This window comes from Palaemon carinicauda, chromosome 7, assembly GCF_036898095.1.
Source record: "Palaemon carinicauda isolate YSFRI2023 chromosome 7, ASM3689809v2, whole genome shotgun sequence".
NCBI classification, from domain to species: domain Eukaryota; kingdom Metazoa; phylum Arthropoda; class Malacostraca; order Decapoda; family Palaemonidae; genus Palaemon; species Palaemon carinicauda.
In genome coordinates, this window is record NC_090731.1 from 144,153,290 (window position 1) to 144,167,488 (window position 14,199).

Below are 14,199 nucleotides of genomic sequence, written 5' to 3' on the forward strand. Positions count from 1 at the left end.
CTAATAAAAAAAAAAATATGGGTTCTCTGGAGTCATGGGTAATGATACAGCATTCTTCTAATGAAAAAAAAGAAAGAAAAAAAGAAAGAAAAAAAAAAGATATGGGTTCTCTGGAGTCATGGGTAATTCTTGTATCCTAACCTGACAATTACTTGAACTATGCAAATAAATAACGTAAATTAACATTTTATAGTTCCCTTTGTGAAATATAATAAAGTAATTTACACAATCAGATGCAAGACCATTTTTTAAGGAGTCATTAGAGAAACCAATGCATTTTCAGACAAATTCAATATTACTGGAAATTTGTTTTATCCCTTATGAAATATGTCCAGGAACACTTAAATGTTAGTGAATGATTTTGGGTCATACGGCCACATGCTGGGCTAAGTAATCCCATTAAGCAACCAAGTACAGAAGGGGTAAAATCAGCAGTTAACCATGAGGGGGAACGTTGTTTTTTGCTTAAAAAATACTGAATGCAGTTGTAACTGAGAATATCCTAACACATCATGAACTACAATTCTCTTCTATAACCAATAATTTCATATTCTCTTTACTGACCAAAAATATATTCCTTTTAGAATCTTACATTGACAGATTTCTCGTAATGACCATCAGACTTCACCATTAAAATCTTTCAGATACTCTTCATACTTTAAATTCATGATCTTTTTCTTTTGCAAGTAGCTATATTCAAGTGATAAGAATTAAGGATGGTATAGCCTGCTTAGCTATAGTCTCATTAGAAACAAACTAAAATATTTGATTACTAAATACTTCAAACTCACCCACAGAAATCTGGTTCCAATGGTCTATAAGCCTGATTCCTTCTGGATTCTTGGTAGTCCTTCTCTCAACTGTGTCTTGTGGCCACCTGCTCTGTAGGCATCTCAACTTTGCAAGTCTGGTTGTTCCGAGTTTGTATCGATTCTTTCCATACACCTGCTTAGTTCTATCAGTGGCTTGCCTTTACATGCTGTAAATCCTGACGACAAATATACCATGTGAAGCCTTGGTTAACTTTGCTGTATGATGAATAGACCTTAACATGTATTTATAGTTCAACGAATTTATTGTCATGGTCAGATGTTGATCCGCGAGTGAAGAGGATTTTTGACATGGACACAGACTTGCTTGACTGTTCCATGATTTTCACTAAAATTCATAAGCTTCATCGTTATAGTCTGTTTTGTTTTCTTTCTTCCTTCTTTTCATTAATGATTTTTCAAAACTTGCTACTTCTATGTTCATTCCTCTTATGATTAGCTTGTTCCAGATTTTCTTTTATTCAGATATATTCCATTGATCTTTCAGTCACATTTCCATAATAGATGGTTTTGTCTTCTGTCCCATGATTTGTCAAACCTTAGTTATTTCTCTGGTGTCCTCTTCTATTCTTGTCTAAGAGTTATTTCTTAATTTGGCATGTACAGTACTAATATTTCCTTTATTTACCATTTGTCCTTGGTTCCTCGTTGAACATACCATAGCACAAGTTTGAGAGCTATATCACTTCACTGTTAGATGTAAAGCTCCTTCTTCTTTACAGCATTATTAGCCCTTAAAAGTAAAGTAAATAATGAGCAAATACGGAGAATCAGAATGCCCAGCGGGCCACTTTTGGCAAGCGGAACTGGCGCTGTAGGATGAACCAAACTTATGAGTTATGGGGTCTAAAAGCATGCTAATATAGGCGCTATGAAAGGGTATTGGTTGCTATAGACAGCAAGGCTGTGGCCATGAAGTTGGAATCCGCTGTACCTAACTTGTTTCATACACTGTAATACTATTGTTTTAACAGGTTGCCATTGCATGTTTTACATTGTTGGAGTTTTAGTGACATTGTTGCTTTCAACTGTTTATTTATAAGCTCGTTATCTTGTTGAATACAGTCACTTACATTCACCTTGCCTCTCTGTTAGTACCTATCAGCTACTTTGTGACACCGCTAAGGAATGCATAACCACACGCCTGCTGAAGCAACTAGCCCTTAAAACGGGGTGGTGTTCAAGCATTCTCCAATTACTCGGCCGCTGGGGCACTGTCTTTGGTACTGAGAGAGGCGCTATGGAAACCTTGGCGAGTAGGAGGGTCGCAGAGACTTGGCATGAGCTGGCCTGGAGCAGCAGCTGATTATCTACCTAGGCACTTCCCCCATTTTTGGGGGTATCTGATATAAAACAGCAAACAAAAGGAGACTACTTCTCTTAGCTCCTCTCAGCCTGACGAGGGATTCCACTGAGTTTGGTTCTTACTGCCAGGGTGCCACAGCCGACCCTCCGTTATTAACCACAAATTAAGCTTCTATTATGCCAAATCCCCTACTGCTGCTACCCCAGGGGTCACCAAGATCTTAGAGGTAGAAGCAAATAATCAAGAGAGCGCCTCGTTAGCTGATGTGGAGAATAGAGTATTATCATATATTTGCATGTTATTCACTACTTTAATATTATATCACCATCTCACACTATTTCAGATGTGATCATTATTTTCTGTCAATATCAGTTGAACATGGGGTGAGTCAGGCTTAAGGCCAAGGATAAAGTTCCTGTGTCCAATGTGATAGATGCAAAGCTTATAACTACTATAATTGCAAGAGACCGACTAATAAACAGCCTTTTTACTTATATCGCTTTCTACGACAATTTACTACAGAATTGTGGTCTTGTATATTCCTTTTCAGTTTGATGGCTTGTCCTATAGCCAGCTCTACGGCTTGTCTTTTTTTTTCTATGCCATATCCTCCGGAATCACTCATTATTTACTTTACTTTTAATGGCTGTTTTTCTGGTCCTATACTGTAGGAGAATCCTACTCTTTATAGAACCTTTTGCAATTCATTTTATCATATTAATTCCAAGGCATTCAGTATTTCACACTGCATATTGCTTGTTTGTCAAATTCACATCATCGAAGCAATTAGTAAACAAAAAAAAGTCTTCAGTTTCCTCTTGGAAGCCATCATATCTTCAGTCTTTCGAATGCCTAGTAGGAGCTTATTGTACAGTATTGTCTTGGAGCTACATATAACAAGCTTTATAACCCCCAGTAGACATTATCTTGGCTACAATAATTCAAAACCAACTAACTATTGTCGTGTTAATAGTATTTGTTGGATGTACAATATGTAGCAATTCTCATAGATATTTTGGATGCACTGTTCAGAAAAATTGATGGGTTATTGTACATATTTCAAATTCAGTTCTTTCTTTAATAGGCAGCCAGTGTAAACCAATTAGCATACAGTAGAAGTAATCCTTTTTCGGGATGAGATACCTTTTATCAGTCTTGCTCCTCTTTTATGTTTTGTGATTTAAATTGCAATTTTGGTAGATTGTGGTAGATGGAGTTGTTCTTTACAGAATGTTCATCCTGATACTTAATATAAAAGCATTGTCTCGAAGATGATATTCAACAGTTTTCATTACATTATTTATTTAGCATTGAAAGACAAGTTTACAGTTAAGAGATACTCCTAGATAACAAACTTTATTAGATATCAGGACATGTATGTTTCTTAGGGATGTTTTTCTTTCCAACCACTGTAAAATCAGTTTTATTCTCATCCAATTTTAGTTGTTAAATTGTCATCCATTCCATAACACTGGTAAGAATTTTGTTTAAGAGTTTCTGCAGTGCCGTATATATCATTTATGAAGAAGTAAAATTGTGTATCGTCTACAGATAGTTTGACTTTCCTTCCATGCCTTTTTTTACTTTTTGTTGCTGATTCTGTCACTTCTAAGGTAAACGTGGCATTCTACGACTGTGCAAATCATCATTAAGTGATCACTGATATCTGCTTACGAATGATTTCCTCTCCTCGACTAGTTTTCAAAACTAATTTTCTACAGACACTAATGATAAAAATGCTTCCTTTGTTCTAAAGATATTTTTGGCTACTTTTCGTTCTTTACATGTCTGTCATTTCAATTTTGTTCTATTCAGCAAATCTACGTTTCAGGTCTGCAGTTGAAGTCTTCTTATCGGCCCTCATTTGGCACTGCCTTTGACCCGTCTGATCCTGAAACCAGCCCTCTTCTAGCTCTGATACCAGACCTCATCCAACACTATCATCATCCTTATATGACCCTATAACTGGCCCTCATCTGGCACTGCCATCGACCATTGTCTGACCTTGCAATCAGCCCTTATCTGACCCTACAATCGGTCCTCATCCGACTACAATTGGCTCTCAGCTGACCCTAACGTCGGCTTTCATCTGGCTCTAAAACAAGACCCTTTCTGGTACTAGAATCGAGCCTCATGTGACTACGATTAGCTATAATCTGGCCCTGCAATCATTCCTCATCTGGCCTTGCAATCAGTCCTCGTCATGCCCTGTAACCAGCTCTTATCTGGCCCTAAGATCTGTCACCCTCTGACTCTACAATTGGCCCTCATCTGGTTCTGCTACTTGCCCTAAAGCCAGTCCTCTTCTGGATCTGATATAAGCCCTCATCTGGCATACAACTGATCATGTAATCTAGTGACCCAACAATAATTCTTCATCTGGCCCTACGATCGGCCTCATCTGCCCTTGCAATCAGCCCTTATCTGGCTTTGCAATCAGCCTTAATCTGGCCCTACAAAAGGTCTTCATCTGACTCTACAATTGGCCTTCATCTGGCTCTGCCATTAACCTTCGTCTAGTCTTAAAACCAGCCCTTTTCTGGCTCTACAATCAGTTCTCACGTAACTGACCAAGTAGATAATTTTGGCCCATTCTCCTGTTTCATAACTTCTATGCCAGGCACATGAAACTATCTTTTCAAATATGCATTTTATGCCTTGGTTCCACAAATCCATATTCTTCTATGATCCTATTCACAGATGGACTCGTACTCTCCTCTAATGTTTTCTAAGATTTTCTTTTTTTTCAGTAATTGCAGTAATTGTCACGTTTTGAAAATAACAACCTTTTCATTGTCTTTTCAAGGATATTTAGCCTATTATATATCCTTAATATATAGAGCTCCAAAGTATTTCCAACCTGCCCTCGAGAGGAAATAATTAGGATTTTTACCGATTTTATGCAAAAAAAAAAAAAAAAAAAAAAAAAAAAAAAAAAAAAAAACTAATTGATTTACACTAGTTTACATGATCAGCTGTATACCATTTTTTTATAATTAATAATTAAGTGTGTCTTATTTCATGTTATATGAGTTGTGGTCTTCTCCTATTTTGCTTCCGTGCATATTATGTCCAAATTTCTGTCATTTCCAACATTTATTCAACGATGTTCATCCTGGCTATTGTAGCTTTTCTGGGTATTTCCAGCAGTTCATCCTCTTGATGTTCAAATTAACTGGAGTGATTTTCTCTGAGTAGCAGAGGGATTCTGTAGCCATAAGTATGTGATAGGTTTTCATTTACTCTTCACACCTTAGAGTTTCTTTGTTAGCAGACGATTCCTTCAGTAGCTCTACTAAAGAACCTGCAAAGAATGATATCCATTTAGAAACGAAGCTTATCTGAATATAAGATATTACAGCCTCACTTGATATAGTTTGTTAATAAGATACGTCATCTACATTCTTCTATATTCTTCCTGACTTTTGCACAGTGCATTTTGAAAACAAATAAACATCAGTGATGAAAGTGGGCACATGTACCCAATTTGCTTTACTCTATTTTTGAGATATTAAGGTAATGCACTAAAGATATATACTATAGGTACTCTAAGCTAATTATACACTGGAAAAAAAGAGACCACAATGTCATCTCTTACTTTTAAGTGTTTAGGTTTGTGCAGCACATTCAACAAGCAGTACTGCAGTTTGACTACACATTACAGCAAAAGACATTCTGAATGTTTTAATGCCTGCCATACTTAAATTGTTTTAACCTATGCACAAACTTGTTACTTGAAATATAAATTGCTATCAATAAGCATTGCATTAGATTTAAAAGGGATATCGTTACAAAGCTCTTAAATTTATATGGAAAAGTCGTTATTGGATATATTTTCCAAATAACTTTGAAATGAGAACTAGATATAGTGATCAATACCAGAGAGTTCCTTTTAGCTTCACACTATAACAGTTGGGCGTCAAATTTTCATCAGTGAAAACCAACATCGGGCCAAAATAGCGGAGATCAAATTTATTTGACTAAATAAGTGAACTCGTCATGCTATGCATGCTACGTTTCAAGTCATTCAAGAATGGGGTGTCAGTTTCATTTTACTAAGAACTTTATCAGTGAACTAAATTAAACCTTAATAGTCTGTATTATCCTATTTGTTTCCCCCTCTTTAACAAAGTCAAGAAAGTAGATGACGTTCTTTTTAAAATTCCTAACACTGATTTTGTAGTAACAGATCCAATTCTTTGATTATGGCAGAAGAATATATTCACAGATCTATATTGCATGACTTCAACATTTATAGAAACCAGACCTGAGAAAAAAATTGCATCCCTTAGTTTATACTTTCTTCAGTAGCTGTATTAAAATAGCTGTATAAATTTGATATCAATTTAGAAAAAAAAAATAAAGAATATAATGGAGTACAGTCTAATGTTTCTCTTGATATCGTTTGTTAATAAAAACGATCTACATCCTTCCTAACTTTAGTACTTGGAGGCAAATATTCTCGACAAAAATAAACACTAGCGAGCCCATTCTTTCACAGACATCGTAAATAAGTGAAGCTTAATATCCGAGATTCCGAGTTAAAGGGGTGTTGAACATGAAGGATCTATTCTAGGATTATGAAAATTACTGCCTCTTGTGAAAGGGAAAAGCGAGTTGTGTGCACAATATTTAGTACTTATGCAAAGCAAAGATAGCATAGAATTTAGTAAGAAGGGGAGGGTAATCTCAAAGAATATAATCTGTGAAATACATACATACATACATATATATATATATATATATATATATATATATATATATATATATATATATATATATACTATATATTATGTATATATATTATGTATATATATATATATATATAATATATATATATATATATATATATATATATATATATATAATATATATATATATATATATATATATATATATATATATATATATAATATATATATATATATATATATATATATATATATATATATATATATATATATATATAATATTACTAGCTAAGCTACAACCCTAGTTGGAAAAGCAAGATGCTATAAGCCCAAGCGCTCCAGTAAGGAAAAACAGCCCAGTGAGGAAAGGAAATAAGGAAATAAATATAAGTAAAGAAAAATTTAAATAAAATATTTCAAAAACATTAACAACATTAAAACATATTTCACATATAAACTATATAAGGACTCATGTAAGCCTGTTCAACATAAAAACATTTGGTGCGAGTTTGAACTTTTGAAGTGCTACTGATTCAACTATCTGATTAGGAAGATCCTTCCACAACTTGGTCACTGCTGGAATAAAAATTCTTGAATACTGTGTAGTATTGAGCCTCATGATGGAGAAGGCCTGACTATTAGAATTAACTGCATACCTAGTATTACGAACAGGATGGAACTGTCCGGAAAGATCTGAATGTAAAGGATGGTTAGAATTATGAAAAATCTTATGCAACATGCATGAACTAATTTAACGATGGTACCAGAGATTAATATCTAGATCAGGAATAAAAAATTTAATAGACCGTAAGTTCCTGTCCAATAAATTAAGATGAGAATCAGCAGCTGAAGACCAGACAGAAGAATACTCGAAACAAGGTAAAATGAAAGGATTTAAAACACTTCTTCAGAATAGATTGATCACCAAAAATCTTGAGACTTTCTCAATAAGTCAAATTTTTGTACAATTGAAGAATTTTTGTACAATTGAAGAAGAGACAGACCTAATGTGTTTCTCCAAAGTAAATTTACTGTCGAGAATCACCCCTAAAATTTTAAGTCATACAAAGTTAAAGAAACATTATCAATGCTGAGATCCGGATGTTGAGGAGCCACAGTCCTTGAACTACTTACAATCATACTTTGAGTTTTGTTAGGATTCAACTTCATACCTCATAATATGTACCATGCACTAATTTTAGCTAGATCTCTATTAAGAATTAGGACATTATATATATATATATATATATATATATATATATATATATATATATATATATATATATATATATAAAAACAATAGAAGACCCTGAGACAAGTTACATTGTCCAACAGACTATTTGATAGAATTTAAGTGTTCCAATGTTAACTCATATTGCATCTAGCCAATATGTGCGACAGGCAATGTCCGTTGAGTCAATGAAACACAGCTGTCTACCCTTTGCCATCAATCTCTTGAACAATAACAAAACACTAGAATCCCAGGCTGTACTGTATGCCAGTGATGCACTTCATATGTATTTACTTATGCCTAGTGAGGGGTACACCGTCACTGCTATAACTGAAAGTGGGCCTGTCCTCATTAGTTCCTGTCACGATATAACCCACCCACCCTTCATTCAGAAATTAAAGAGGCAAAAGTGTAGACTGATCTACCCGATATTTAGGAGGTTCAATTGCGCAGAGGGAAAATGGAGATATATCTAATTGTCAATAATTAGTTTAATATGGTCATGACCTAATTGTTAGTTACATTGATATATAAACTACCATTTCAATTAAAAAATGGCACTGAATATCTTAGCCAGCTTAACTAAGCTTCTAAGACAAGGAGGCTAAGGTATTGCTTCTCTTATTCTATAAAGAAAATCTAATCACGAACTAAAACTTCGGTTGCTTCCACCTCTTAGACATCTAGTAACTATTTCCTTGTATGAAGCTATTATATTTCTGAAAGATACCTCCTTTGAATACAAACAGGTCATTTGCCTTTGCATGACATTCCCAATCGATGCTGTTCACAATGTTGATTATGTAACCTTAATATCAAGCAAAGCATGAATAATTTATTTTTACATCTACGGAACATCAAAATTAGCCTTCAAGGTAATATATATGTGAAATAATTCTTTTTCTTCATTGAGCCTTCATTTTCCTGGGAATAATCATACTAACTACTAGAGTTAAATCAAATCAGTGAGAAAATTCCTAGGGAACTAAACAAAACGTTATCTTGTAATCAGTAGCCCACGTAACCCTACTAAAAAAAAAAAACGTTAATTTGTTTTAAATGGGATGTTCTAGGACTCAATGGGATAATAGAAATAAGGTAATGGCTTCCAAACATTACAGATTCCTGAGATGGCAGAGCGCACAGTACCAGTAGGCTCAACTTTTACTACCATACCCTTGAATATTTCTTTTGAGGGCCGTTTTTGTCATTTAGAATAACAGATAATAAACACTAGGGTAGTTAGTGTACAATTAGATTCCATTTGGCAAAACCAGATCGATATCTGTCAAGGCATTCGTTGTTGCCATTGAACGATAAATATCTTATATAAAAAGTAGGACTACTTATGATAATAGAGTTAAGAGAACTGCAACATAAATTTTGCCAAGCCCAGCTATACATATATGCCTTCTGGCTCAAGTTTACTGGCAAACAAAAATCGGTTTGTGCTTTCTTGAATGGACAAATTCATGAGGGGGAAAAACCATTCACACTTGAGCGGGGTTTATACGATCGAACGGTTCGTCCAACTCGGTTGTCTATCCTACTGTCAAACAGTTCGAAGAATGAGAGTCAGTCACAAATGCATAAGCTTTGTAGACAATGAAGCCCCGCCCACAAAAGTCAGGCAAGAACAGACTTTCTTCGAACCGTTCAACAAACGTGTTCGATAACCTAATACCCCGTTCACACGTTCCAACATAACGTCGAACATAACTGTGTTCGACGAACCGTTCGACCGTGTAAACTCGCCTATAGGCACATGTTTTGGTGGCTAACGTATTCTGCTATAAAAATCTATCAAAATTGTAAAAGGCATGATAACTGTTAGCCGACATCTTGTACCATTTAATAGTTTTCTACTTACGAACCTTGGTACATTGGTTGAGTGAAGGCGACATAGGAATAGAGAGAGAGAGAGAGAGAGAGAGAGAGAGAGAGAGAGAGAGAGAGAGAGAGAGAGAGAGAGAGAGAGAGAGAGAGAGAGATTTTTTCACATTGACCTCCCATAAGGTCACAAAGGAATCAAATTATTTTTCATTAACTAGAAATCTTATTACTTTCCTCAAATAATAAAAATCAAAACCGTGACAGCTGTCTCAATGCAGCTGGTCATAGTCAAGGTAGCACCTTGTAAAAACTACCTGTAATTTGCGGTAAGTAGACCTTGTCGTCATAAGTACAGGGTCATCTTCCGAGAATATCTACCACCAAGTAGTAATCATAACCCAATAGTAACTGTAAATAAGTTGTTTAATTTGCATATGGTTTAACGAACCAATTGGAATACGTGCGGTATGAATCTTTTAAGTGTGCGAGACGAAGACAATTTATATTTACCTTTACAGTAGTTAACGCATTCGTTTTGATTTTCTTAACAAGCACAGGTATCGAGCTCTAATGAATTTTAATTGACGGTGGTTTCCAGTTGAGGATGGTTTCCAGTTGAGGGTGGGTTCCAGTTGAGGGTGAGGCCCACTTGTTGGGGGTGGCCTCCAGTATCGTTGATTGAAAATTTGAGGATTTTATCCAGATATCTGAAAAAGTTCAATAATCAATCATTTCCTGAAACAAGATAACTTTTGTGCGCTCATTACATATGTAGGGTACCTTTATAAAATTTCTTATGATTTTCTTTTAATAATTCAGACTTGGGACAAACATGAGTAAATTAATAATCTGGACAAGTTATTCAACACCAATAATCAGAGAATGAATATTGGTTTATAAGTATTTTCTGTTCAAATCATTTTGTGCCCTCAATAGTCTTTTAAAATTAATGTTTTTATACAAAACAATTGTCACAATAAAAATCTTAACTTGGTTCTTTATCATGACATAAGCCGAATAAACTTGATCACATCTTATCTTTCACACGAGCATTATCAAGAAACCTTCAATAGCATTATCCAAAGCTGGAGGACAAAACCAAATCCTGTCCACTGCAGGACAAGGGCCTCACACATGACAATTCATGTCTGGGGTTTGACCAGTTTTCATCACCACGCTGGTCAGTTCAGATTGGTGAGAGATTTTCGTCTGATTGTGCACAGCAAACCAACCTATTATGTGGGGTTCTAACTGATCATGGCCATAAGCAAACCCTTTCACCACGATAAGATATCCCCAATCATAGAGTGAATGCAATGTAAAATTAAGGCATTTTAAATGTAGACTATTGATCTTACTTGATGTTAAAATTGGATCCGAGTGAAAGATGACGTTTTTCAAATGGAAATTAATGAAAAGTTCAAAATACGTAAACTTACCTCGACATCTGCTTTTCCATTTTGATGTTGAAGGAGACTTAGGTCAGATCGACTTGAAGTAATTGTTTACAAATTAAAGTCAAATCGATACTTCCATATAACGTCGACTCGATACAACAAAAGTTTATTATTATTATTATTATTATTATTATTATTATTATTATTATTATTATTATTATTATTATTATTATGATGCTACGACAATACTTGGAAAGCAAATTACTCTACACAATTTAAAGAAAAGAACTAATTTCTTCAAACTACTTTTTCATTAGTTGTATTTATGTTTTATTGATGGACCTTTATCGCAGTTTTATTCAAGTTAATAAGTAATTTAACTTATTGAAATTTGATAAGTATCCTTATCAATGTCTGAATTCAAATACACAACTAATTATTATCCATACTTAGGAATTCTAAGTTCATCAACGTCTTAATTGCATCGAATTCCGACATAAATTTACTACAAAAACGTTTGCAATAACATTAGTTAATGTTATATATTCTATATGTTATGTTATATTTGTATGAAACAACTTGCATGAAACAAAAACATTAATGATTAAAGATTGTTCTTTTAGGCTATGATTGGGTAGCAATTATAACAATTAAATAGCCCAATAAAAGTCACTTTACCTTTTGTTGAATACAAATCTCTAGAACATCAATGATAGAAGGTCGCTCTTTTAGGCTATGATTAGATAGCAAATATAAAAATTAAATGACCTAGTAAGTAAATTTACTTTTTGTTCAAAACAATCCCTAGAAATAAGTCCTCGTAGTAGTGTCACTTTGTTAGAGGACACTTTTACGCTTTTAACTAATGGTAGAAGCCAGCTAGTTTAATCATGCGATCGAATTAAGCGTTCTAAATGACTTCGGCAGTCTCTTACGGTGGAGTTAATTTTCAAAACTATCAAAGTTACTCGAGAGAATTTGACACTTGGCTCATTCTTTAAGGTAACTTGAGTTGTATTGAATTGAATTGATGGATGTATAAAACTGACTTTAATCGAGATGAATGGTGCCTTGTCTGGAAAGGAAAAGAACCTATATTAACAACTTACTGGATAAAGGTTCGATGAGACCTTTATAAATCTTCAGTGGCGAAAACAATTGCACTATATGCTCTCCATGGATATATAGCTATGTCAAAAATAATTATGAATTTCTTTCAGGGCAGAAATTATTCTGACTTTTATTCCAGTTTGTTATATATAATTCCGAAGCTCAGGATTTATTGCGGAAGTGTAATTAAATAGCAAAATTTAAAAAAAAATATTTCAGTTATGATGAAGATGTTTTGGGCATGCTCTTCGCTCTCTACAAGAGAGATTAGTTCACCAAACTTTCAAATGGGCTTCACAAGGTACTAGAAGAGTTGGAAGACCCAGGATTACATGACTGAGGACTATGAAACGTAATGTAGATGATGAATGGAGAAGTGTTGATTTAAGAGCTCAAGATAGAGACGACTAGCGAAATCTAACAGAGGCCCTTTGCGTCAATTGGCGTAGGAGGAGGAGATGATGATTATTGAAACCGGCTAAGAATGGGTTGAACAATACAAATATTAAAACTCAGTACTGGATAAAGACAATTGTTCAAAATCAGCCATGATTTACTCACAGGAATAGAACTTGTGGCAAAAGTAGCCCGCCGCTTCCCTCTTAAAGCAGTTTTGAAAACAATTTTGATATAAAGTGTGACAAAATTTAGCGGAGATAATGTCAGTATTTATTATATTGATACATCTAGCAGTCTTTTCCATATCACTTCACTGATGAATGTTCTCCCCGACCACGCTAAAGGGCTATATGGCCTAAAGTCACAAATTCAATATTCAAAATTAGCATATTTACATATATTGTAAAAACTGACACAGGACTAATCAACTGAAAATCAAAACTTCGGAGATCAACAGACTTAAAACCTATCTGTATTAAATATCAAGAAACTTAGCACGAGGCATAGCCAAACATATTTAGGAGAAAAATTAGGTTTAATGACCCCTATCAACTCCCTCGCCGTTGGAAAACTGGACACGACCGTTCTGGCCTTTTATGTTAACCAATACCACACTCAAATATTCGAACTTCCAGTAAGCATTACATAACTACTGCGTCACAAAAAGTGTGGTGTAATGTGACTTTGGATTATCTAATGAAAATTTACTCCAAATAATCATAGATATGTTTGTATATTCTAAGATATTTATGCGAACAAGATAAAATGTCTAATATAACCTATATATCTGGATATTTCATATTTTGAATAGAATTTCACATACACATTTTCTGGATGGTTGAACTAGTTTTCCACAGGTCCCTTAATACTTCCAACTCCTGACAAGGGCCTAAGCGTTGTCTTTACACCAACCACTATCATAGGGCCACTTTCACTTTTTATATAGCATAACTTTTATCACCTGTTTTCGGAAGAATTTTTCTATGTGAACAGATTACAACCATCAGGTTTAAACGGAAATGTTGCCTTATATTGCCCAGAAGTGAGCTGGTTAAAGGTATACTGATATAATTCATAAGCTTTACCGAGTAGCAGAAAACTAATATAAATTAAAATGCGATAAATCTAGTGTCTTAGGCTATAGCTATGTACAAACAGATTTTTAACTACAGCATCGATGACTCAAGTGGTTGGGCAAACCTATAATTTCTCCCTGATACTAATAAGGAACCGAGTTTGAAATTCACTGCAAACCCTCAGTATTTTTCAACTATCAAACACCTGAAACTATTTTTACATTCTTGCAAGTAATACACCTATAAATAACATTCCTTTTGCTACAATTTATCTTCCCAGCACTTTCAATGGACTAACAGTTGCCACGAGGTTTAGGCTACAACTA

The 14,199-nt window shown here is 34.5% G+C and overlaps 1 long non-coding RNA gene across 1 annotated transcript; it reads right to left on the reverse strand.

Annotated features, from left to right (window-relative positions):
• Positions 1–3,395: 3,395 nt before the first annotated feature.
• On the reverse strand, positions 3,396–12,359 carry LOC137644056 (uncharacterized). The gene is made up of 3 exons (XR_011045121.1): positions 11,331–12,359; positions 10,402–10,598; positions 3,396–5,440 (listed from the first exon to the last, which is right to left on the reverse strand). It is a non-coding gene; the product is annotated as an uncharacterized lncRNA (long non-coding RNA).
• Positions 12,360–14,199: the final 1,840 nt, after the last annotated feature.